This window comes from Anolis sagrei, chromosome 5 (assembly GCF_037176765.1).
Source record: "Anolis sagrei isolate rAnoSag1 chromosome 5, rAnoSag1.mat, whole genome shotgun sequence".
In the NCBI taxonomy this organism is placed as follows: domain Eukaryota; kingdom Metazoa; phylum Chordata; class Lepidosauria; order Squamata; family Dactyloidae; genus Anolis; species Anolis sagrei.
The window spans coordinates 34,086,973-34,113,960 of NC_090025.1; the positions used below are offsets into that span (position 1 = coordinate 34,086,973).

Here is a 26,988-nt window from a genome sequence, read left to right on the forward strand (position 1 = left end):
CTAAAACTTCAGTATTCATCTACAGATACCTAGATTACTGAACTCCACCTATTTCATTACTTAAAAAAAAGAATAAATTTAAATTGTATATTTATTACACTGTTCTTTTTGCTTTCTCTCTTTCCCTCCTCCTGCTTGTTCAATAAATTCAGGCTCCTTTTTCATTAAGTTGCCTCCCTGAGTCACCTTCAGGCTGATATGGGCGGGATACAAATGTTGTAAATAAATAAATAAATAAATAAATAAGTTGCCATTTACATCATCTCAGGAAACTTTGGAGATGTGACCAAGAAGAAAGGTACTTTTAGAGCCTAACGTAGTTCTTTTTTACCAATTTCCATCTTGAAATTTTTTTTACCAATTTCCAACAGTTCTCCCAACAACAAAGAATTGATAGCGAAGAAAGTGGATTGTTCAGATCAGTGAGACTCTACTTTACAATAACAATTATGAAAATAATAAAAAACCAATAAATTGCCTTGTTAAACTCAACAAAATTATATCTTTTATAGACATTTACAAACAAATTTAATGTTTGGAAACTTTTTCTTCAATTTCATTTTTACTTCTATCAGAAAGAAGGGTCTTATTAAGATTTTGGACACTTGCCTTTTGCTTAATAACTTAGTCGGGGAAGAAGGGAAGCTGGAATTTGTTGACTAAATATTAGCACCTGAGAATCAAACTGAGAATTATGAAACATGTCCCACTTGACTTGAAGCATTATTCAGGCTACTGGAATGTAGTATTACCTCAGCTGTTGTATTCAGGTACTGATAATTAAATATCAGATCAACAATTTCCAAATTAGCTGAGTTTTGATGCACTTAGGACAGTGGAGAGGTTTCTTGTCACTTTGAATAAATCTTCAGTTCAGCCTGTCAGTTTATTCATACATGCAATTACATAAATCAGCTATAAAAGCCTCCAGTTTTTCAATTTTTTTGTTAAAGAAAAGAGAGCGAGAGGGAAAAACTGATTTATAATTTTTTACAGCTTCCTTAGAGACAGAAGGCAGCAACTTATTTATTTTTATGGCAGATAAAGAAAGTGCAGTTGTAAGCCTTTTGAGTACACGTACCTTTTGATTTAAAATGGTAAGCTATGTTAGCCTGCCATAAAAGTCTGTTTACAATATATTACTGACAGTCCACATCAAGACTCAGAAGGTGATCTATTAACCTCATCAAGGTCAATCGAAAAACTTTAGTCATTTTATCCTTCTTTCGGGAGTTTGGTATAATTACTGGACCAACTGAATTAGATAATAACAGGATGAATGGAGCAGGAACACCTGCCCAACACATTTTACTCCCAAAGGCAAAGGACAAAATGCCTTTTCATTCTATTTTTAAAAAAGACAAATGGATCCATCACTGAATCTTGTTTCAGCACTGTTAATGGAACATAATTTCTTTCCAATTCAGGAAAGTCCCGTGGAATATGCAGCTTTTTTTCCAAAGAAGAGGACTGGCTGCTGGCATTGCTTCTACCATATCACCCAGAATAATGACTGTACAGTAGAGAAAGCATACACAGATAAAATACCTGTTTAGAAACTGTTCAACCTGCCAGAGACATATACTATCTTGATTGTCAAGAGTCAACACAGACTACTGACCACGCTGAACTTTGCAATTGGCCATAGCATCTAAGCCAGTGGTTCTCAACCTGGGGTCCCCAGATGTTTTTGGCCTTCAACTCCCAGAAATCCTAACAGCTGGTAAATTGGTTGGGATTTCTGGGAATTGTAGGCAGAACCACTGAGCTAGGATGGGCTTCCAGCTAGAAGTGTGCTGTGATCAGCTGAAAAAAAATAAACATTTGAGCTATGAGTAGAAAAAATACTAATCGATAGGAAAATCTACTTTATTTGGCCCAAGACAAGATTTCTTTCTCTCCCCCCCCCCTTAGTTGCCACTGCACCATCTTTCTCCAGATGATAGAGTACCAAATGATACATCCAAAAAGATAGGTGCTTATGAAGTCAGAGGACACATTTTCACAGACCACTTGACCTGGATTGGAAACATCTTGAAAACATAGTGTTCATGCATGGCATGAAGGTGTACAGGAATGCAGTTTAGAGGCCTTAAAATGGGATAAGCAAAATTGTGGGAATAGGCCACATAAAATAGGCCACACAATGCACATCAGCATGTGTACATGTAAGTCACATCACATGGCCAAACTGTTTAAGGGACAATAACATTGGGGTGAGAAAGTTGAAGAAAAAAACACAAATCTCCCACAGCCATCAAGCCGCAGATTCTGTGGATCCTGGAACTGGTTGAGATCTGGACTCTTTAGTGCAGTGGTTCTCAACTTGCAGGTTCCCAGATATTTTGACTTTCAACTCCCAGAAAACCTAATCGCTGGTAAACTGGCTGGGATTTCTGGGAGTTGTAGGCCAAAACACCTGGGGACCCACAGGATCAGAACCACTGCTCTAGCATGTATAAGCACTTCCCAGGCCTCAGCTCGGTTCCTGCACTTTATATGTAAGCAGCTGCATGTTTGCTTCACTTCTATTTGTGTAACTTCTGTCCTGAATTATTAGTTGAGTGTATATGTGCCCAGAACATTCAGAGATGGGAGCAGTGATTTTGAGCTTTCCATTGATTTTCATAGGAAGGTTACAGTTTTCTTTAGCTTGTTTATCAGTACAAAATTATGGTAATAGCATCATTATATATGGGATCAACATACTCAAGAGAACAGGGTTCAAAAACTCTCATTACTCTACCATCAAGCTTTGCACAAAATCTATTTTTAATTCTAGTCTTACACTGTTGTAACTGTAGTTTGTTTAAATATTTAAACTCTACATAATTACTAATTCAAGATCTAGACATTCTAGATGTTTGTGTTTTGTTTCCATATTGATTGAGCAGTCATGACTTAAAACATTCAGAAAAGAATTCCTTTGCTACATTATGCTCCAGTTCAGTTCAAACTGGGTAACAAGGTTCAATTCATTTTTGTCAAATATAACTGTATGATACTGAAATGATATTTTGTTAATTCACAGAAATGAAATAGGGAATCAACTACTTGATTTTTTAAAAAGGATGACCATGTTCTTTTTAAAAATCTGTTTAAGAAATTTTAACAGAACTGCAAACTTAAGCACCTAACACACTACTTAAGCTTATTGAGGCAAAATAATTGCTCTCCTTTTATGCATGATAGTCTTAAATAATAGGTAGTCATTTGCATAGAAGGCTGCATTATTTCAGACAACAGCTGCACAATATGATTTATGCAACAAAAAAATGTTTTCTCACCTGTTTTTGTGCCTCAATGTCCTCTCCTCATCTCTGAACTCCCGGTGGTGCAATGGGTTAAACCCTTGTGCCAACAGGACTGCTGACTGATAGGTCAGCAGTTTGAATCCTGGAAGAGCGGGTTGAGCTCCCTCTGTCAGCTCCAGCTCACCATGCAGGGACATGAGAGAAGCCTCCCACAAGGATGGTAAAATATCAAACATCCAGGCGTCCCCTGGGCAACGTCCTTGCAGACAGCCAATTCTCTCACACCAGAAGTGACTTGCAGTTTCTTAAGTCGCTCCAGACAGAGAAAAAAATCTTGGTAAAACAAAGTTTATAAAGAAGAATTATCAGCTCCCAAGAAGGTTAATTCTCTTTTCAAGTACGATGAGTAGACTGGTGTTAGTGGAAAAACAATTGTTTCTAAAAATGAACCTCTGGTTATTGTTTTTGTCCTTTCTTTTCCAAATACCATACTTAATGGAAAAGACACGGCTCTGCCTCATTGTCTGTTATCTGTTCTGATGTCTTCATTTTGTGGTTTTTAAACTTCCAAGTCTCATGGATAGAATTTCATAATATAATGGTTTGACTACTATAGAATCTCTGCATATTTATTGCAGAACAGAGTGGAGAGAACTATAGACTGCATACTCACTTCATAGGTTTCTTATATAATCTCAATGCCCAATATGTAAGTGCAATGTAGATGATCTTCTTTGGAAGATAGTTTAGTTGCGCTTTTTCAGGTTTTCTCATGGAAATACTTTTCTATGCTTTTGGAAATAAAGTTTCAAACCCACTTCCTTGGTGATTCACTGCACTCTGAAGATGATCATTGAAGATTATTTTGTGGAACGCTTTATGATGAATCTATTACATCTCCAAAACAAACATTCATATAACTAATGTTTCCACTAATGAAGTCAGAATGTTTTTCTATGGGCTTTAAAGAAGCTGGTGTCAGCCCTTTGTGAATTCTGTGCATTTATTTGAGTTTTGATGGATTGTTTTGCAGCAAGTAATTATTTTCTAATAAATACAAAGCTCCAGAGCCCTCAAGAATCTTTTTAGCTAAATGAATATGAAGCTACAAATAGGTTGATACAATTTCACAGTTCATTTTCAACTGATGGCATCCTGGGAAATATTAGGAGCTTTAAATAAAAGCTTTTGCATCATGCACAATTAATTTTAGAATGACTGAAAAAGAAAGAGAGAATGATCTGCTTGCTTTTGGCTTAAGGCCAGGATCTTGCATGTTGGTTGGTTCAAATGGGTAAGAGCAAATTCACAAAACTCTGAAATCCCAAAGAACAGCAGGAAACAAACATTTCTCTCTCTCTCTCTCTGCCAACTCATGACAACCCCATGAAATTAATTTTTCATAGACTCAGAACAGATAACAAGGGCCATACAGTCCATACAGAATCAAAGGACTCCTGACAGATGGTCATCCAATCTCTGCTTAAAAAATCCCCAAAAGTTGATCCCCTAATTAATGGATATAGGTTAATTGAATCTAGGAACTGGATTTATATCTAGTTGTGATTGTCATGACAAGAGGGTGGGTTTTATCTCCAGTGTGATGAGAGGGAGAGTAGCGAGACAGTTTGAAAGATTTCTTCGAAAATGAAATTTATTCCTTCATTATCCATGCATGGAGGAGACAATAGATGATGAAATAAATTGTATACAGGTGGCTCCTGAGTTACAAACATCTGACTTACAAATGACTCATAATTGAGATTGGGGATGAGACAACAGAAGGTGAGAGAAATCTACCCCTCCGAAGGGAAATACACTCCTCAGAGAGTTTTCATGAGGCAAAGGTGTCTCCTTTGAAGCTTTAGCACCACACTTTGTTTCCACAACAAGCCACATTTTTCAAAATCCAATTCTTGCAGGGACAGAAAGTGAGGTGAAATCTTCTGAACAGGGGCACAGACAGCAAAACAAACACCACAGGGGTGTAGTGTGAACCCTTCTATGCTATCCAAAGTGCGCGTGCACACACACACACACACACACATGTGGAGTTATAACCTGGTGGCACAATGGGATAAATCCATGTGCCGGCAGGACTGCTGACCAAAAGGATGGCAGTTTTAATGCAAGGAGTGGGGTGAGCTCCCATCTATCAGCTCCAGCTTCTCGTGTGGGGACATGAGAAAAGCCTCCCATAGGATGGTAAAACTTCCAGGTATCCCCTGGATAACATCCTTGTAGGTGGCCAATTTTCTCACACCAGAAGCGACTTGCAGTTTCTCTAGTCACTCCTGACATGAAAAAAAAAACTTTAAAAATGTACCTATTCTGACTTACATATAAATTCAACTTAAGAACAAACCTACAGAACCTATTTTCTTCATAATTTGGGGACTGCCTATATTAGAAAGCATGTAGTATATTGGACTGAATGCAAAAACAGTCCAATCCTATGGAGTGATTCATGAGCAAATGGATTCTATGGTTCTTACTTTCAGTTCTAGGTCAATGGGGTATAGCCCAGTGTGAGCACCTATTCATCTTACAGTTAAACAATGAAGAAAGTATATTTAATGACTATTTTTCATCTTCAAAAGTATGCCTGAGAAAAACATTAGAATCATTATGTGAAGCATAAGAAATTCTAACCTGTCAGCTACCCTTCCAAATTGAAAAATATTTAGGTCTACCTTTCTTTTAAAGGGCAACCTTAATTTCCACAAGAAAGTCTTAATATGGATTAGTTACATTGACATTTCTTCTTAAAAAGTAGGCACACAGAATCTTTCTCAAATCGATCATGCTACTCATTTTTATCTTAGCTCAAGATAGTACGCAACATTGTTATTGCATTATTATTTTTCATTTGTACCTTATTGATTTGTTGCCAGTAACTTACAGGTCAATTTACAGAGAGATAGAGGATGATTTATTCTTTTTCTAAAAGACTGTGCCAGGTTGGGAATACTTTTTTAAGACTGTCAAATCTTTGGGATATTTTTCTTCTCACACAAATTAATTATATTAATGGATCTGTGGCTCAGCCTCACAGAAATTTATATGCAGAATACCCTTGAGAATTTAAATGGATAAGTGCATATACATCTGAAGAAAAGGTGTCTCTTTCATACACAACCTATTAATTACTTCTGCTTGCATAATTTCTGGAATATTAGCACTGCTCTCAGCATTTGTGAGTGGATTTGGATGTTTGTAATGATTAGAACAGTTTGTTTTTCCTTTCACAGCATACTTGTCTACTAACTATGGACACCATTCACTCCATTAAAATAGAGCTGAATTCTTTCATTCTGCATAGAATATATAGTGTGCCCTCATGTGTAATGGTGCACTTGAACAAAAGTCAGCAGTCCAAAGAAGCATCTACACTGTAGAATTATTGCAATTCGGCACCACTTTAACTGTCATGGCTCAATGTCATGGGATCATGGAAGTTCTAGTTTTACAATATTTTAGCTTCATCTTTAAAATAGTTCTGGTGCCTCACCAAAGCATAACTCCTAGGATTCCATAGTATGGAGCCATGGCAGTTAAAGTGGTGTTAAACTGCATTCATTCTACAGTGTAGTTGCACCCTAAGAGCTGATAGTTCACATTCTCAATAATGCCTTTCTGCACACATGGTTTGGAAGCACTAAGAAATGTTTCCTTTCCTTAGTGTTATAAGTCAAGTATTTTCATTTTCCAACTCTACAGCTTGGAAATAAAACCCAGAGTATAACCTGGTTTAACCAAGAGAGCATACTATATATAGTATAAGATGTAAGGTAGAAGGCTAGATATATTAAGAAGTGTGAACCTCATGGTACCTTATGTCTCCGTAAAAAGGAAAGTGATAGGAATAGATAGAAACTTGAACATTTTGAAAGTGGTTGAAACAGTGGAATGACAGAGGATTAATTGGGATGCTCTCTGCTAAACTGAAATGATTGGAGGGGATGTGAAATAAACTTGGTGGCCACAAATAATACCAGTGTCTCACATTGCCCATCACTGATGTCCTACGGTATGCACAACTTAATGAGGTACACAGAAACTTGAGTTCTTGAGGATGTGACCCTATCTACTTTGCCATATAATGCAGTTTGAAGCTGCATTATGTGATCAGTGTAGACTCATATAATGCAGTTCAATGCAATCAAAATGCATTATATAAGTCTTCACTGACCATATATAATGCAAATGGGGCCAGTGTTTTGAGTGTCAACAGGTCTATACTGGACATCATCTGAAGCAGTGCTTCCATTGTTAGCAGTAACTATGAATTTCATCAGGTGGGTTTTCTCCTCTGTTTCTACACACTTCAAAGACTGACTCCCATGGAGCCCATCTATTGACACAGGACTAATTCTGGTGCTTGCTCGTAGGACTGGTCGCTGCTCTGGATTGACTCCACTCCTTTGTCTGCACTTAGAAATGCCTAAAACCTGGTATTTTTCCTTTGGATGGGAAGTGGTGGATTCCTCCATTTACACTTCACTTGATGAAGTAATACTCCAATATTTTTTCCATCCTTTACTAGCTTGAAGACAATGCGGGTCCCACTGAAAGAAATGTTTTGATAGTGTGTTGGTCTGTTTGAGAGAAGGGATTCAAAGCAAGGTAAGATCAATTGAAATGAGTGTTTAAAAGTGTGCTGGTCTACTTGACATGGGAGGAGAAATTGTCAGCCTGCATGGTGGGAAAATAAATGGATGGTTGAGGTAGAAACAGGAGGAAACAATCGTGTGTGATGGAGCCAGTAAATTGACAATCTTCTTCAAAAATGGAACACTACAAAACACTACCGATCACTATAGTTAGCAAGAACATATACACCCCCTGTACATTCTGCATTTTTAAATTACTGAATTACCTGTTTGTCACATGCAAAAACATATTCTAACAGACTTCATTTAATCAGTGTGTGTTATTAACAGCGTGTAAATAAATTGCAAAACAGTGTGATATCATACTACTGGAGGGTGCCTTGGGCTGTCTGTGCTAAGTCTTCGTGAGCCTCATTGGGTGGGATATGAACAGTTAATCTATTTCAGCCAGTGAAGACCTTGTTTTCCTTGGGATATAAATGTAACTGGTATATAAATAAAACTCAGCTCTACAGAAATAATTAGGGCCAGGATGCAGCTAAACATAAAAAAACCAAGATTATTGCAACAAGAATGATTGGCAACTGGGAAATAGAGGGAGAAAACATGGAGGCGGTGACAGACTTTGTATTTCTAGGTGCAAAGATTACTGCAGACGCAGACTGCAGCCAGGAAATCAGGTGATACTTACTTCTTGGGAGAAGAGTAATGTCCAATCTCGATAAAATAGTGAAGAGTAGAGACATCACACTGGCAATGAAGATCCACATAGTTAAAGCAATGGTATTACCCATAGTCACCTACAGATGTGAGATCTGAACCTTAGGGAAGGCTGAGCGAAGGAAGATAGATGCTTTTGAACTGTGGTGTTGGAGGAAAGTTCTGAGAGTGCCTTGGACTGCAAGAAGATCCAACCAGTCCATACTTCAGGAAATAAAGCCTGGCTACTCATTGGAGGGAAGGATAGTAGAGGCAAAGTTGAAGTATTTTGGCCACATCATAAGAAAGGAAAACTTAGAGAAGACAGTTATGCTGGGGGAAATGGAAGGAAAAAGGAAGAGGGGCCGACCAAGGGCAACATGGATGGATGGAATCCTTGAAGTGACTGGATTGATCTTGAAGGATCTGGGGGTGGTGACGGCCGATAGGGAGCTCTGGCATGGGCTGGTCCATGAGGTCACGAAGTGTCGGAAACGACTGAACGAATGAACAACCACAAAACAGCATGGAAGGTGGCATAATATCAATTTTGTTAACAGTGGCAACTCGTAGTTGCCAGTTTAATTGAGAATGGGTATATTCAGACCTTCAAGAAATCAAAGAAATACAGCACAGAAATATCAATACCCCTAAGCAGTTTTTGAGAAGTGTTGGAACCGCATCCCTATATGCAGTTCCACTGCCATTATCAAACCTAAAGCACAATAATAAGCAGCTGAATCTGGAAGAAATCTTCATTTCCAAATTTCATGCTATGCTTTTGTGTGCCTTCACTACTCTTGTTTCCTTCCTCGGCTTTGGGATATTCTGCAATATTCCAAATTGAAACTGCAGTCATACTGCTACAAAAGGGGGTTCACCTCATCAAAGTAATCTCAGATTCAAGGCCAGCTATGTTAATGGGGGAAAGCACTCTGCGCTGAGAGAGAGATAGATAGAGAGAGAGAGAGAGAGAGAGAGAGAGACCGAGACCGAGACCGAGACCCTGATTGTCCCATTTGAACATCTTTTCTTGCATCTATAAAGAATCTGGCATCCTCACCCAGCATGCTTTTAAAAGTTACTTTTTTAAACTGCAATTTCAAAATCACTTGGCCAGCATGGTTACTTGTGGTCCAAAACTGTATTTTTAATGCTCCAGGTATCTCTAATTGACATGCACATAGATGTTATGTATTTTTCACTTGTTTTGAAGCATGTGTTTTGAGATAAAATAAAATACAGGAGCTGATAACTAAAAAAACAAAAATAAATGTCATTAACATGATCTAGTTAGCAACAACTTGTACATTTCCAAAAGGAAAAAAAAAATAATGAACAGGTGCTGCTCAAATGTCATCCTGAACTAATTCCATGGAACATTAGCCAACTGTGTTTGCAGGTGTTTATGGACTTCTTTACTACCACCCCAGTGGGATGATATTCCCTTATCTGCAAGATCTTGCTCAGCTCACTGAAGCATAGAAAATAAGGAAATGCAATTGAAAGGTACTATGTAGCTAGCCAAAAAGATACGCATACTTGCATAAGTTGTACACACAGTTTCAGACTCTGAAAATGAAGGCAATGATGACAAATTGGAGTTACAGAGCAGCATACCAAAACTAGTTTATTTGTAGATATTGCAAGTATTCATAGAACTCATGGAAAAGGATCCAAGTATTTCACAAAGAATATATTTGTGACCACATCAACACTGGGATGTGTGGTCCTCCCTGGATACTGTGGAAAGGAAATAAACATTACCATATAGCTATTATGGTGCAATATAAATATTGCAAATGGTACATAAATTTGTAAATACTAAACAACCCCTAATTAATACGTACCTCAACAGAACATTAATTGTCATTGAATCACTGTGGGTTTACTTGTGACCATTAACTGATCTAACTGGGTCTCCGAGACTTGTAGTGTCAGGGATCTCTGGTAACAAAATCTATCTATCTAGATGATATTTTTTCTTAAAATAATCTATCCATACCACATAGCAGGGATGGGATGCATCAAAGTGTTGAGGTTCCCCTCCCGTACAAAATCAATTGACTGCACCTTGCAACATTACCATAATCTGGTAACAAAATCTATCTATCTAGATGATATTTTTTCTTAGAATAATCTATCCATACCACATAGCAGGGATGGGATGCATCAAAGTGTTGAGGTTCCCCTCCCATACAAAATCAATTGACTGCACCTTGCAACATTACCATAATCTCTAATCCACCAATTTAAACAATAAGATTATTTATTTTATTTTATTTATCATGTCAGGAGCAACCAGACAGTTGTATTACATTTTTAACAAAACAAACAAACAAACAAACAGACAAAACACAAAGTTTGCAAGCTTGGTAGTTGATTAAATTTCCTTTGACCAGTATCTGGCCACTTGGAGTGCCTCTGGTGTTACCACAAGGAGGTCCTTCATTGTGCATGTAGCAGGGCTCAGGTTGCATTGCAGCAGGTGGTCAGTGGTTTGCTCTTCTCCACACACGCATGTCATGGATTCCACTTTGTAGCCCCATTTCTTAAGGTTGGCTTTGCATCTCATGGTGCCAGAGCGCAGTCTGTTCAGTGCCTTCCAAGTTGCCCAGTCTTCTGTGTGCCCAGGAGGGAGTCTCTCATTTGGTATCAGCCATTGATTGAGGTTCTGGGATTGACCCCACCACTTTTTGACTCTCGCTTGCTGGGGTGTTCCAGCAAGTGTCTCTGTAGATCTCAGAAAACTATTTCTTGATTTAAGTCATTGACGTGCTGGCTGATATCCAAACAAGGGATGAGCTGGAGATGTCACTGTCTTGGACCTTTCACTATTGGCTGCTACTTCCCAGCGGATGTCAGGTGGTCCAATACCGTCAGGTGGTCCAATTTATCCAGTGGTGTAGGGCGCAGACACCCCGTGATAATGCGGCATGTCTTATTAAGAGCCATATCCACTGTTTTAGCATGGTGAGATGTGTTCCACACTGGGCATGCACACTCAGCAGCAGAGTAGCATAGTGCAAGGGCAGATGTCTTCACTGTGTCTGGTTGTGATCCCCAAGTTGTGCCAGTCAGATTTCATATGATATTGTTTCTAGCACCCAACTTTTGCTTGATATTCAGGCAGTGCTTCTTGTAGGTCAGAGCACGGTCCAGAGTGACTCCCAGGTATTTGGGTGCGCTGCAATGCTCCAGTGGGATTCCTTCCCAGGTAATCCTCAGAGCTCGGGATGTTTGCCTGTTCTTAAGGTGAAAAGCACATGTCTGTGTTTTAGATGGGTTAGGGATCAGCTGGTTTTCCCTGTAATAGGCGGTAAGGGCACCTAGAGCTTCGGAGAGCTTCTGTTCTACCATCTCAAAGCTCCTTGCTTGAGCAGTAATGGCACAATCATCAGCATACATGAAACTCTCTGTCCTTTCTGGCAGTGGCTGGTCATTTGTGTAAATGTTGAACATTGATGGAGCAAGCATGCTCCCCTGAGGCAGGCCATTCTTCTGTTTCCACCATCTGCTTCTCTGGCCTAGCAACACATTATTGTCAAATTGGTGCTCTATACCCCACTCCCAATTCTCATGAGAGGTAAGAGGGACTATTTCTAGGCTATTTCAAGGACATCCAGGTATTCCCAGGAAAAAAGAACCAGGAAGTGGCTGCACAAACATCTTTTTTTTTAAAGAACTTCCTGACTTTGAGAGCTGTTCAGCAGTGGAACTCTCTGCCCCGGAGAGGCTTCTCCTTTGGAAGCTTTTAAACAGAGGCTGGATGGACATCTGTCGAGGGTGCTTTGAATGCAATTTTCTTGCTTCTTGGCAGGGGGTTGGGCTGGATGGCCCATGAGGTTTCTTCCAACTCTATGATTCTATGAAAACATTTTTTTTAGGCCTGGAAATATGTGGCTATAGTATCTAAGCTTCTGAGGGTATTATCAACAATTTTCACATTGTTTTCACCTCTCAATTGTGCAAGGAGGTTGTTGAGGCCCGTGCTTCTGAACTGATGCCCCCTACTTCTGCAGTGCCTTAGGAAGAAAGTAGTTTTTCACTGCATGATGGGTTTACCTTACAGACAGCTCAGCTCTTAGAAAGAATGTTTCACATGAGACTCTGCCAGAGACTGAGAGGATTGTGAGGGAGATGGAAGATACTGGGTTGTTGCCTATAACTTAGCATCTTCAACTATGACAAGATAGTGGGATTACTTTTGTATCTTTTACCTTGGAATGCATTTTTGAAATAGTTTTTTTTTCTATAGAACACTCATTTCTTTAATATACTTTAAATCAGTGGATTGAATACCCTTTGGCTGAGCTATATTTGGGCTAATTAGCTCTTCATTTTGGGTAAAAGGTGTCACACAGGTAGCTGGAATGCAACAGTGAGAAGCAATGTGAGGTTACCTGCAGCCTGTGAGTTGTGCTTTGCACTCTTTCCCTCCCGTCTCTCTAGAAACCTCTTATAAAACACTAGCTATACCCTGGTAAGGTATGGTATTTTTTATTTTTTAAGAATTGTAAAGCTGTTTTCACGGGTTTTGGTTTTTTTTTAATTGTTGGTCATACCTTGCAGTTTGAGAAGTTTGGAGGCCAAATTTGATGTCAGTTGGCCCCACAGTTTGTTTGTTTTTAGGCTACTAACGACAACCATTAGCTTTTTATATATTAAAGATATAGTAATAGATACTTAAATTTGGGACAGAAAACCAGTTGATACAGTGCATATTTTAATATTTCAAAGCAGTTTCCATCCATATATATAGCAACACAGGGGGTGTCCCATGCTGCCCTGCTGGTGACATGCACCCACAGAGCTGACATGGTGTCATGTGATGGGAGCCAGTGTCTCTGTGGGTGACCTGGGCTAAAATCCTTTGTGATTAGGTGGTAAGATGATGCAGCTGCTAGACTTCATGATTCTGAGTTTGAATCTGAAAATCCAATGGTCAATCTAACTCTTAGGAAAGCATGCATTGCAGGAGAATCTCAAGGCTTCCAAATGTTGGTGCGTTTAATAAACCAATGGCTACATGTCTGGGAATTGCTGTCATTTTCTCTGCTCTCATTCTCTCTGTGGGTCATTGGTAATACCAGGATTAACTTAGCTACAACTAAGGACCTCATCACATGGAGGTTGATTATTCAGGGTACAGTGGAAGAAACCATGAGCTGAATTGACTTACCATTGTGGGTTCCCTTCCCACTATGTTTCCCCACCATTCCTGGCTTCTTCCTGCTTAACCCCCAGCTTCTTCTATGAGAAGTTGGGTGTATACCTGACTCCTCTGGGCTCCACTTCTCTGAACTGCCAGCATGCTGCCAGCACCGAGCTCGATGGAGACCTGCTGGAAGTAGCCCTGCACTATCTGATTGGCTTTCAAGGACTCCATTCCAGGAGCTTGCCAGGAGTGCCAAAAAGTGCAGAGAAACTTCTCAACCTCCATGTGATGAGGTTGCAGGTAAGACAGCAGATAAGAAAGTAAACTTATAGAAGTTTGATACTTGTTAAACTGTCATGGCTCAATCCTATGAAATACTCAGATTTGTAGTTTGGTGAGGTTATTAGAATTCTTTTCCAGGGTTCTTGTCAGGTCCCTGGAACTACAACAATAATTCTTCATAGCGGAGACTTTTAAGTACTTCACAAATCCCAGGATTCAATACAATGAGGCCATGGCAGGTAAAGTGGTATCAGAGTGCTATAATTGTGTGATAAAGATACGTTCCTATAGAGAAGGCACAGGTTATGGATACAGCAGTCAGAAAATGACCCAGCAATGACAGTCATTGAAAAGCCCGGAGGGAAAGTAGTATCACATTTAAATAAAATTCTTTTTTAACAACTCTTGTTGTGCAACTACTTACTGGTAGTTACCACCACTTGAAACAATGCCTATGTCCTTGTACTCACTTATTCATGCAGACCTATTTGATTGGGAACCATGACAAGCAATTTACAAAATAAATAAATTGGTTCATGTCCTTAATAGCTTCAACTTCTTTCGGGTTTTTAATGTGTCTGCTTTGAAACCCATTTCATATCATCTCCTTTGCAAAGCAAGATTGCAGTGCCCTTTGATATGTATAAATAAAAAAAGAAGTATAGACCCCACACTTTCTTAAAGATGCATCTTTGAAACTAATGGGAACTATATGAATAATGGCACAAACTGCATTGCTGTTAAATAATAAAGTAAAGCCTAACTGGTGAGGGCACAGCAATAATAGTTTTGTGCTAAACTATTTCCCTGTAAATTGTCTGTTAAATGCACTTTTTATTATTTTATATAGCTGCTCATCAGTGCAATGTCAAATGGGTCAGCTCCTGTCAAGGTACAGTGGATCCTTCTACACTCAGTAGGTCTCCGAAGTGTGGTGAATGGCTGTCTATTAAGACTTAACAGAATGACTGTGAATAATTCATGTCCAGATCCCAAAAGATGAATATGAGAGTTCAAATTTAAGGCAGGAAGAAACTTCTTTATTGAGACAGAACTTGGGGCTATTAGTTGATCGTAGATCAGCTCTCTGCAAAGATGTCCCCTGTAACCTCATTATGTGTTTGCAATAAATTAGAGGTAATGTGTTGCCATGTCTTAGCAAACTATTCCCCATTCCTCATACTATTAGGGCAGAACTGCCCAAGCAAGTCAGGATATCAGTCAACACATCAAAACCTTAATCAGCTGAGATGTGTTCTTGAATAGAGAAGCAAGGAGGGTAGCTATTTATTTAATAACAGGTTCCAGAATAAATAAAATGAATACTGCTGAAGCAGCAGGGGGGGAAATCTTTCTCCAGGGTAGAGATTAGAATAGGCATGATTGAATTTTAGGAGAACAGCAATTCAACCTTTATCAGTATGAAAACTTCACATATTATATTTCTTTTATTGTATCTATTTATATGTACACAAAGAAATAAATTAGAGTGTTGTTCTCATATCGGGTAATCTTGATTCATCTCATAAAGTAGATATATTTTCCAACAGCGCCCTAAATGCACAGAAGACATAGATTGCAAACCATAGCAAATCATTAACAACCGTATAGATTATTGCAACACGCTCTATGTGGGGTTGCCTTTGAAGACTGTTTGGAAACTTCAATTAGTCCAACAGGCAGAAGTTAGACTACTCACGGAAGCATCATACAGGGAGCGTACTACTCCTCTGCTATGTCAGCTCTATTGGCTGCTGATCCGTTCCGAGCACAATTCAAAGTTCTGGTCTTGACCTACAAAACCCTATACGGTTCTGGCCCAGCGTACCTGTCCGAACGTATCTCCTTCTACATCCCACCTAGGAATTCAAGATCTTCTGTAGAGCCCCTGCTCTTGGCCCCACCTCTGTCACAAACGTGGTCGGTGGAGACAAGGGACAGGGCCTTCTCGGTGGTGGTCCCCCACCTGTGGAATTCACTCCCCGGGGAACTTAGGTCATCTTCATCCTCTCCTCTTCTCCTCCAGAAGGAAATTAAAAATGTGGATGTGGGACCAGGCCTTTGGGTAATCTTGCAGACTTGACGAGGACAATGGAAACGGATTATGGACAAGCTGAATGGAGTCTCTAATTACAGAATTCGGCAAGACAATGGCCACCAGACTGGTTTTCTTTTCTAGTAGATTTTTTTGTATTTATTCAATGTTTTTAACTATTTATAATTACTGTTTTATTGTGTAATTTATTGTGTTTAATTGTAGGCATCGGATACGTGCCAGCTGGAAGCCACCCTGAGTCCCCCCCCCCCCCCCCCCGCCCAGGGGGTTGAGAAGGACGGGGTAAAAATATCCAAAATAAATAATAAAATACATAACCAACCATTGCCATAAAAATTCATTGGTCAGAATTCCATTTTTTTTACACATGGGTAAGTCCTCTATAGAATTGTTCAAAGTGTTCAGTCTAAGCTTCCACTACCATCACAGGGCCGTCTGGGGAGGACATGAAAATCTGCTCCATTGGCTGTTCCCAAGTTTTGGAATTCCATTCTACAGATAAATAGGTTATCCCTCTCTGTCTTGCTCTTCTTTTTTTCTGGCAAACAAATACCTTTTTATTCAAATTAGTTTTCAATTATTAATTGATAGTGTTGAGCCTTTTCTGAAGTATGCATGCTTTAAAAAAACTTTATTCTTACGTTTTAAATATTTTAAAAATACTTTAAAAGTTATTTTAGCGCAATGATTCTCAATTGTTAACTTTCCTAGTACTGAGTTTTTAGATAAGCTTGTTTTAGCCTTTGATTTGTGTCCCTACTAGGAGAAAGGAGGCATATTAAACAAACAAACAAAAAACACAAATAGAATGAACAAATAATTAAATTGCTGAAGTAGAGTCATACATATTATGCTACTGCACAGGGATGTGTATTTCACATTGGCTGCATTTTACATTTTGCACTTTGCAGTGTTGTACATGCACATTTGTTTTGTACATGCATATGTGATATCGTGGTTCAATTGTAAAGAGTTGCCACTTAACACAAGGGCTGTAGAGAACAATTAGTGCCAAATTCTGTTTCATCTTAAAATATATGCAGGGTTAGAACTGATTATTAACCAAAAGGGAGACTGCCAAGGAATTCTAGGTGTTGCAGATTATATTTCAGAATAAAGAAATGGAAGCATCCTCTGGAATCCTGGGACTTTAGAGTTCAGAGAAAGGTAAGATTCCCCAGCATCTCATCATTCTGCAAACCTCAGTGTAGATCAACAGAGTTAGCATCACAAACTATAGTGCTGCTCTCTTGGCCTGTTACATTTTGGGGCTTGAAAATGCCCTTGGCTGTTGTCTCATTGTCTTTCTAAATTTCTGCTTCATTCATTTTTAGCTTCTGTTCATTTTGTATGATATCTGTCCATCCATCTCTCTATTAGTCTCACAACTGAAGAGCAGAGAAATGTTGTAATATTCGCTTCAGATGGTTTGCAGTTATGGCACACCGGAGGATATATAACTTTCATAAGCCAGATCATTTTATAGGCAATGTTCTGGCTGTATCACAATGTGTAATATTCTTTCAAGCAAGGCAATGTATACTCTTGGACATCCTTCACTAAGTTCTGGTAGAAAGTTAAAAAAGACATCCTGTCCCTCACATACAGTATATCCTGATCCATTTCTGCAACTGCCAACTTGAGAGTATGAACAAGATCTTTCCAGAAAGTATGTTGAGTTATTACTTTATAGAAAGTTATGTTAAAAATACTTAAAGAAATTCCATTTCAGGTTCTTCAAGAAAGGGAAAGTGGAGTGCATTGACTATATTTAAGGTATGTAAAAATGTATAAATTCTTGCAGGCAAGAAGAATATAATCACAGCATTTTGTCTTTGCTGCAAGCAAATCATGAAAAATTACAGCTTTTGAGGACTATTCACAGTTTGGGAGTCATTCTACGTAAAAAAAAAAAACCCACATTTTTTTTCACATTGCAAACAGCATTTTGTTATCCACTAAAAGTCAAGGTCTTTCAGTCTCAACTGGTCTCCCCACCTGCAACTAACAAAAACACACAGCCTAACCAATCTATTTAATTTGTTTCTGCAATTGACTTATAGACTGTTTACTGAATGTTTAAAACAACTAGGAAACAACTAACAAACATGGGGATATTAATATAAATATTAACATTTAAAATAACATTAGACATTTTTAATTTAGCAGTCATTTTGGGAAAGATGTGGAGATGGAGATTCTTAACAGGTACATAAACCATAACACAACTGGTGCCTACTAAAGACTGGAGAAGTCTTCCAGAAGGCAACAGCCACCACAGAGAAGGCTTGTTTCAGATTTTTGACTGCAGTCTAAGGCTTGCAGGGAAATCAGCCAGATTTGAAAGGTTATTGTAAGTATGACTATATTATTTTAATTCTAAGAAGTATCTATCAATCATCTGTTCCTCCATCTTGATTTGTTTTAATTTGTTTCTTTAAATAATAATGATACATTTCTGGTGATGTTGCCTCTGCAAACAATTCTGAAGTTATTTTAAATATGTCACAGACTTTCACTTTATTCACATTCCCAAACTGACATCCATCAAAACCTTAGAAACGTGGGATTGCTAACACTTGTTGGAAACCCTGTTGAGATTTATTAACAGATGGCCACATGTTCTTTTTTGGCTTGCAGTGAGTGGAAGGTAATGAAAAGCTGTCAAATACTGGAAGAACAGAAGGTTTATTCTATTTTTCTTCTTCCCCTCCAGATTCATTGAAGGGCTTTCTGTAACATCCTAGACATGAAAGTAAAAGTGGGGAGGAAAGTTTAAAAAGGGAGGGGAGGAAGACAATATGGAATTCAACTCAAGAAAATCTTACAGCTGAAAAAAACCTCAAACTTTGGAAAGGTGGGGGGAAAATAGCTTTCTGTACTTCCTCTGTACTTTAAGCCACGTGGCATTGAAAGTTCAACAAATGCAATGTACTGATGGACAGGATTCATTTGTATTTATTTAATTATATAGGATTTTCAAAAGTGTTACTATGTATGTCTTGCCCTAACCAAAGGATCCCCTTTCCCCAAATAAGCTTTACGGTCTATAAAGAACTATGCAAAGAATTAGGTGGTGATTGTGATGACAACTGTGATGCTGATCACAACAGTCTTTTAAAAAACTATTTGTCAGAATATATAATTTTATTTCATTACTAAAAATAGTAAAATGCTGACCCCATGATGCTCTACTGGTGTCCCCAAAAGTCTCTGAGCAGACTGTACATGCTTAGCTTCTACAAGATGGCTGCTCCAGAGTGCCTGAGACCATCACTGATTATGGCAATATTTTCTGTCTCTACAATACAAATAGATCCATGATAAAGGAATCAGAGTGTCATCCAGAAGCAGCATCACTCATAAATTCATGTTTCTGTATGACAAATTCCTCTCCAAGCTTTCACTTTTAACTGAACACCCATTGGTTTATCATGTTCATGGTAGTTACTCATGGATGAAAATTATATGTCTATTAAATTCCGATATTAGTCTGTAATTATTTTAAAAATGCACACAATGATTGGCAATCAGATTTGCTCACTGTTTCTACCACTATATGCATTGGTGCACAATATTGAGTAATATATCAACATTGGCTTTCATTTTTCTAACAGATATACATACCTTTCCCTAATAAACAAAAACACCGTTTTGTGCATGTATGCTGCACTATAAAATTCAGAAAAAAATATGCAATTCAGAGATTATTATAGGTAACTAGAGTTAGGATAGGTTCTTATGTCATTTCTCTGTTCTATGCAATACTTATTTCTTCTCAAACTCTTAAAGTATTTAGATTATTCTAAAGGTCTGACATATATGTGCCCATATGCACAGGGAGGCCAAGAAAGTAGCTTGTACAGTCAATGACTTAATGACAATCATTGACAAGGTATTGCCTGAAGGGCATTTCCTGCTCTTTTACTTGCAATTCTGCATTTAGTCACATTTGCTTAGCAATCTAAATTGTGTTGCTAACTGCTGACAGCAGCAATTTCTAATATGTCTCTGGAATAAGAAATGATTACTTTATGATTTATAACTGACCAAGTGCTTATTTATAACAATGACTGGAACAAATGCAGTAGTTAAAGTAAATGAGAAATGCAGGAAGAAATGATGCCCAGCTATCTTTGTGACCTTTCAAAGTCTGTTGCCAACTAGTCTCCCCACCCCCACCCCAAGTACATTAAAGGAGGACAAGGTATGTGATCTTTATAGGTATGGCATCTGAGGGGCAGTTTTCTTGCAGTGTTATAAAGATACTTGGTTGTATATTCTTCAAAATTATAATTGATTGTTTCACTCACCTATTGACAAAGGATATTGAAGTGGTTACATCCTCTTCTCAGCTGGATGGATTCCCACATCTTCTCATAACTAACTATAGAATTCAGACTCTAAAGAAAGAATTCTACCAAGACTATATCTGCAAATATCCATGGTCTGATAACAGGTCTTCAGGACCAAGATGTAATCTTTCTACCAGGGTAAGGTAACTGAAGCATGGGTTCCTAACATTTTATAAGACACAGAGTCTTCCTTTCATCATTCCTGAACTAAACAGCATAGACAAAGGTCATCCTAAAAAACAGGGGGGGGGGGGACACAACAGTACAAGTATTGCTAGTAGGAATATTTACTTCTGATATCTTCACAGGCCATTGCATATCTTTGAGCTGCCAGGAAAAATAGTTAAAGGGGGCATTATTTTACAAAAAAAAAGGGTGGGGGGATCTATTCAGTGCAATAGGATAGTAGTCAATATTTGGCCATGAGTTTTATAAGGATCCTAGAGCCCATCTGCCTGATGACAGGAGACTATATCCACTACATAATCCTTCCAAGAACATCATCTAGGATACCTGATGACCATAACAAATAATATAGAGAAGAATGAGTAATATCATTGAATATTCAAAATTGCAGTGAATGGAAAGCTCTCATTTCAAAGTTAGCCCAAATTCTATCCAAGATATTAGGGCTGGGCGGTTTCGTTCGTTAGTTTCGTAATTTGTTAATAATTCGTATTTAAAGTGGCTTACGATCCGATATTGAACCATTCAGGACCAACTAAAAATCGAAACGAATTTTTAAAATTTATTTCGTAATTGTTTGGAAATTGTTTCGAAATTGTTTCGTTATTATTTCGTTATTATTTCCGTATGTCTGGTGCAAGTTTTATAGTTGTTGTTTGTTTTATCAGTGATAAAAAAAAATAAATTATCACACCAACAGTCAACAACAGAGGGAGAGGGAAGCTTCAGAAGTTCCCCCTGTCCCATTTGGAGGGTTTTTTTAGTATATTGCGCAATCGTGTCCGCCATTAATGAATCGATTCGTTATTTTTTTTGAAATTGTTTCGTAATTTCCGAAATTTCATAAATATCAAACATTTTTAAAGAAAAATTTCAGAATTCTTTTAAAAAACGAAACACAAAACCCCCCTAAAAACGAATCGAGTTTAGAAACAAATTTTTCCGTGGTTGCCCAGCCCTACAAGATATACCTAATGCAAAATGGATATTGAGGCCTATAAAGCTTCTGAGGATGAGGATTCTCTGCTTGAGCATAGTATTTCTGGGGGGGGGGGGGAACAAATGTGTTTTTTGAGAAGATGGGAATGTTTTCATTAGATCTGTTGTAGAGGAAACAGTCAGTGATTATCATGAGAATTGGCCAGGGGTTGATTCTGAAAGGAAAGTGGAGGAGGCAAGAGGGTTATAAATAAACCAGTGTTTACAGATCAGATAAAATAGTGTGAAACAGAGATAAATCTGGTATTCCCAGAGATTGAAAGATAAACAAAGGGAGCCCAGGTTCGAGAAAGAGTGAAGTCATGATCCAGAGGGAGTATTCTTAAGGAACTGAAGTCAACATTCAGTGGGGAGAACAACCCCAGATTTTCATGTGTCAAGTTGTCTGTTTTGGGAGTTCCGAGTTAGGAGTTCTATTTTTTGGGTCTGTATCTTGTTTTCCTGTTCCATGCCTCCTGTTTGGATTATAGGTCTTGTTTCAAGTTTCAAGCCTTTGGTTTTATAGTCAGATTCAAATATCAAATTCAAATATCAAGCCATTGGATTATGGTCATACTTTCAAGCTTTTGGATAATTCTAGTTTAAGTGCAACAACCCTTGGATTACAGTGTCTTGCTTTTGTTTTAAGTGTAATTTTGGAATTCCTATTCAGAGTTGGTCATTGCTTTTTGTTAAGCTTCTGGAAATCTAGCTCATGGATGTATTTTGAAACTGTTTGTTATATTAAATACTCTTTTCTTAATAAACTTACTATTCTTGTTCATCCATGTGGTGTTTGGGTGAAAAGGGGATCAAACAGGTGGCTTGGCTTCAATGATGGGCTATCACAAACTCTGTCAAATGTGTAGCCTGTTCTCCCTTTCTGAAGAGAGGAAAGACTCCTTAACATGAGGAATGGGATTTACTATATGATATAGAGAAGGTCAGCAGGACAAGTAAAATCATATAGGGTGTCCCCTTGGGTGCAAACAACATAAAACAGGACTTCCCAGTCTCTGCGAAGTGTAATTTTGGAATTCCTATTCAGAGTTGGTCATTGCTTTTTGTTAAGCTTCTGGAAATCTAGCTCATGGATGTATTTTGAAACTGTTTTTTATATTAAATACTCTTTTCTTAATAAACTTACTATTCTTGTTCATCCATGTGGTGTTTGGGTGAAAAGGGGATCAAACAGGTGGCTTGGCTTCAATGATGGGCTATCACAAACTCTGTCAAATGTGTAGCCTGTTCTCCCTTTCTGAAGAGAGGAAAGACTCCTTAACATGAGGAATGGGATTTACTATATGATATAGAGAAGGTCAGCAGGACAAGTAAAATCATATAGGGTGTCCCCTTGGGTGCAAACAACATAAAACAGGACTTCCCAGTCTCCGCGAAGTGGAGGCTGGGAAGGAAATTTGCCTCGCCCCAAGGAGAAGAGGCTGGAAAATAGATCCGGCCGGATCTATTTTCCAGAGGGGGAGGAGCTATATGGCAGCATCCGCCCCCTCTGGCCTCATTCCGAAAGAAGACTTCGACCCACCCTCCCGCCACTGACAGTATAACATCAGGTCGCCGAAAGGGGCCGGGTAGGAATCCCCCCCCCCCTAGTTGTAGGGTTTTTTTTCGCCTACCCTATACTGTAACCAGGCAGATTGGGAGGCATTGGGCGTATAAATAGGCCATGCGGAATTTGAGGACAATCACATCTGTTGGCGTACACCTAGTGCACCCTTGGATAGGTCAAAAGTGGAAACCCTCATCGGTGGGCTTGGGACACAGGTGAGGGTGTACACAAATGGCCTGAAACCGGAGACCCTGACCTAATTCCTTGGGCAGGGTAGTCCATTGTGTTTCTTTGCAAAGGTCATCCTGGTTACTTGACCCAGAGACCTGGTGTTTTCGCCCATTATCAGCCGAGGGGCAGGTCGGGCAGGAACGCTACCTCGGCTTTAGCCTCACCAAATTATTGTTTCAGGTTAGCTCAACAAAGGTTCATGTTGGTAAGTTTTTAAATAGGTAACATTAATAAAGTTGCCCTTAGTTTACTCCATACTTGTGTCTGTGTCTCTTCTTCCGGGGGTGGGAAGGCAACATTTCCTGTTGAATTATGAGAACAGTGTTCCAGTTGTACATTTGCTACTGTAAAGCAATTTAAAAGGGCTTTCTTTCTGACCTAGAAATGTAAAAAATCTTACTTCAATCTTGTTCTGGTAGATTTTTTTATGAATGGGAAGTATATTTAAATGTTTTTGCAAAATGGTCAAAAACACAGGTTGAGTGCTGAGAAACCATTATTACAAAAATCCTGACCACTGATGACAATCTTTGCAAGTTAAGGACATATTTTGCACAAAAATTGTACATAGTTGTTTTTAACATAATCTGTGGACATTTAGGTGTGATGCTTCCACATGTGTAAGACAGGATTGCAGTCACTGCATATTTTACAGTTTTTCTTTTTTGTTTGCATGTTGTGATGGGCATGGCTGAGAACAGCCCTAATTCAAAAGGCCTATCAGGAGACACCAAGCAAATGAAAAGTGACCACATAAAATGATATTTGTAAAGTTTCCATTGATCTTTGAATAATTAGATATGCCCTCAGTTTGAATATAAAGATTGTGCTAATAGGTTTGGGCATTTCAGATTAACCTCAGGATGCAAACTCCTTTTCCCCGCTAGGATGCTTAAAAGAAAAAGGGGGGAATGTCAAATGATATCAGTCAAAAGATAAGACTGTGGGAAAATCTAAATTATTTTGTATGATTTGTGATCATAATATATGCTCCCAGTTATAATTAGTTTGACATGGGTAGACATATTGCTCTTAAACATTGTTGTTCCTTCTCTTGTTAATTATTGCTTGAAGAGTTTCTGTTTGAATCTCAAAAGTTTGGTGGTCTAATCTAAGAAAAAATAAAATATTAGATACATTCATGCTTTATGAAAACAAATTACAACAAAGTAAAGTATTATCTTCATTAACCTTCTCCTTCTCTATCACTAGCTCCACCACCACTTTTTTTCATTGTTATGGGGGACTTGAGCATTTTGGCTACACTGGCAGAAATTGCTCAGACTATTCATGGCGAGTCTGCCAAATTAATATCTCATCCAATTCATTCAGCAAGACACATTTCAGGTCAGTATATTATAAAATATTAGTCTCCAGTACATCATTACATTGTCAAAAATCAGGGGGATTTTGGGAGCTATATTTATAAAACTCAGTTTTTGAAATTCAGGTCTGCCTACAAGAAGTTGATCCCGCCTGCCAAAAACAATCAGTTTACAGAAGCATGCTTCTGCGCATTTTATATATACTTTCAAATTAATAATGCAGGTCAAGGGATGATGTGGATGCACATTCAGATGTAAAGCATACAATGCAGTTATCATGGAACCTAGACAATATATGTGGGGTTGGGAATGTATTTTCCACTACACTTGTAATTCAGATACAAGCATGCCTTACCACTGACTGGAATAAACCAAAGGTTTACCTTTAAACTTTGTGGATGGTAAAAACAAGGAACAATTTCTTGGTGCTTTCCAAGGATATCATCATGAAAAATACACAGAAAACCTGTAGGAAAGAGAAAATGTAGTTGAGTATGCTGATTGCAGAAATATGCAACTGATTATCTCTGAAAAACTAATAATAAATGCAATAAAGATATTCATTTGTTATTTTGGTATGCAGGTTTTTGTTGCTTCTGAGAACTAATGTGTATTCTTGGAGGTAATTCCTCCTGAACCAGAAGCCATGTAGCAATGCAGTTTCCTCATCTTTTTCAATGTCATGTAGTGGGTTCCACTAGGTTTCAGCTACATATACACATTGCTTTCCTTCAGTAGAAAGTTGAACTTAAAACATTATAAATTCATAGTCAATCTTGAGGAAATAATACTTTGGTCATAAATTATTACAAAAAAAGGTAATATTCTAAAGGACAGATGGGAAGAAGGCTTTTTTTTTCTATGAAAATTGTTGTTATGTAAAAAAGTAGTAAACACCGACAAAATTATTGTGCCCAGCTTAATTTTAAAATTGCGTGTTTATAGTATGATGCGCAGTCTTGTTTTAAGAAATTGGCCTCTTCTGTCTTCCTTCTGTCATCACATTACAACACTAATCTTTGTAAAATGGCAAACTAGAGACTCTTCACACGGCCGTGCCATTCTGCTAGCAATCTCCAGCTAAAGGGAAGGAACATGCCCTCCCTTCTTCCCGCATCATATGGTGTGGTTGTGACAGTGTGTTTTGGTACTCTGTCCCCATCAGATGGGAGAAAGGGCAGCAATGAGTGGCAATGCGCATTGCCCCACTGCCCTTTCCCCCATCATAGGGAGAAAAGGGGAGGAAAGTACACTTTCCTTCCCATAGTGGTGAAGGAAGCGCCTTTCCTCCATCACTTTGGGTGGAATGTGGGCAGGGTCTGCTGTGCATCATGTGATAGTGCATGGCAGGCTCCATCTTTGCAGCACAACAAAGCAGAAAAACAGGGCAAAATGCCAAGTGTGAAGAGGTAGTTGGCCTCAATTTTATATCCACCTACCTTGGATTCAGCCCTGTAAAATTTGATGGTAACTATTTGAATACATTTGGTTAAATCATTAACATCCCACTTTTCACCAAAAAACAGCTTGCATGTTAGTAAAAACAAAACAATCTCTGCCGTCAGGTCAGAGTAACAGCCTCAAATAGAAAAACAAAAAAGAAAAAGAAAAAAAGACAACATATCAATAATTCATAATACAGAACAAATATGTATTGATATTTCAAATGTAACTTCTGTAGTTTGATGTATAAGTTGCATGTACAAGGAGGGGAGGGGAGGAAGGGGAAAAAACAATAAAACAACAATTTAAAAAATCTTAATACAGAACAAATCTACCTTCTGTTCCATCTATCAATGTCCCCTCCATCTGTCCCTTCTGTCTATTGCTTCATCTCTGGAATTCCTCTGCTTTCTGAGGGCCACAGCAACATGTTGCAGGGTACAGCTAGTCCATAATACAGAACAGACATTAGAATAGCAATATGATTTAGGCAATTGTTTCCAGTCTATATGATGTTGGAAGATGTTAAACGTATATAATTTATTACAGTAACTGTAATTTGACAACTCTGATCAGTTATTTTTATTTGGAAAAATACCCCAGTATCTTTGAGTGGGGATTCAACAACATAAACTGATTTAATGGGCAATCATACATAGAATTTTCACCATTGCTTCTGATGCTATCATGAAACTATGTACTGAGAAATCTTGTATGATTGGGGAATTCCATTACAGACGGATCCTCAATTTCAAATCCACCCTCCCCAGTACATCTGGATAATTATTATTAAGTAACACTCAGCTGCCACTTCATTAGAATATATCTCAACACATCTGGT

The 26,988-nt window shown here is 38.3% G+C and overlaps 1 long non-coding RNA gene across 1 annotated transcript; it reads right to left on the reverse strand.

Moving 5' to 3' along the window:
- Positions 1 to 23,803: 23,803 nt before the first annotated feature.
- On the reverse strand, positions 23,804 to 26,587 carry LOC137097065 (uncharacterized). Its single transcript, XR_010909949.1, has 3 exons — positions 26,483 to 26,587; positions 25,088 to 25,170; positions 23,804 to 24,490 (listed from the first exon to the last, which is right to left on the reverse strand). It is a non-coding gene; the product is annotated as an uncharacterized lncRNA (long non-coding RNA).
- Between the last annotated feature and the right edge of the window lie 401 nt (positions 26,588 to 26,988).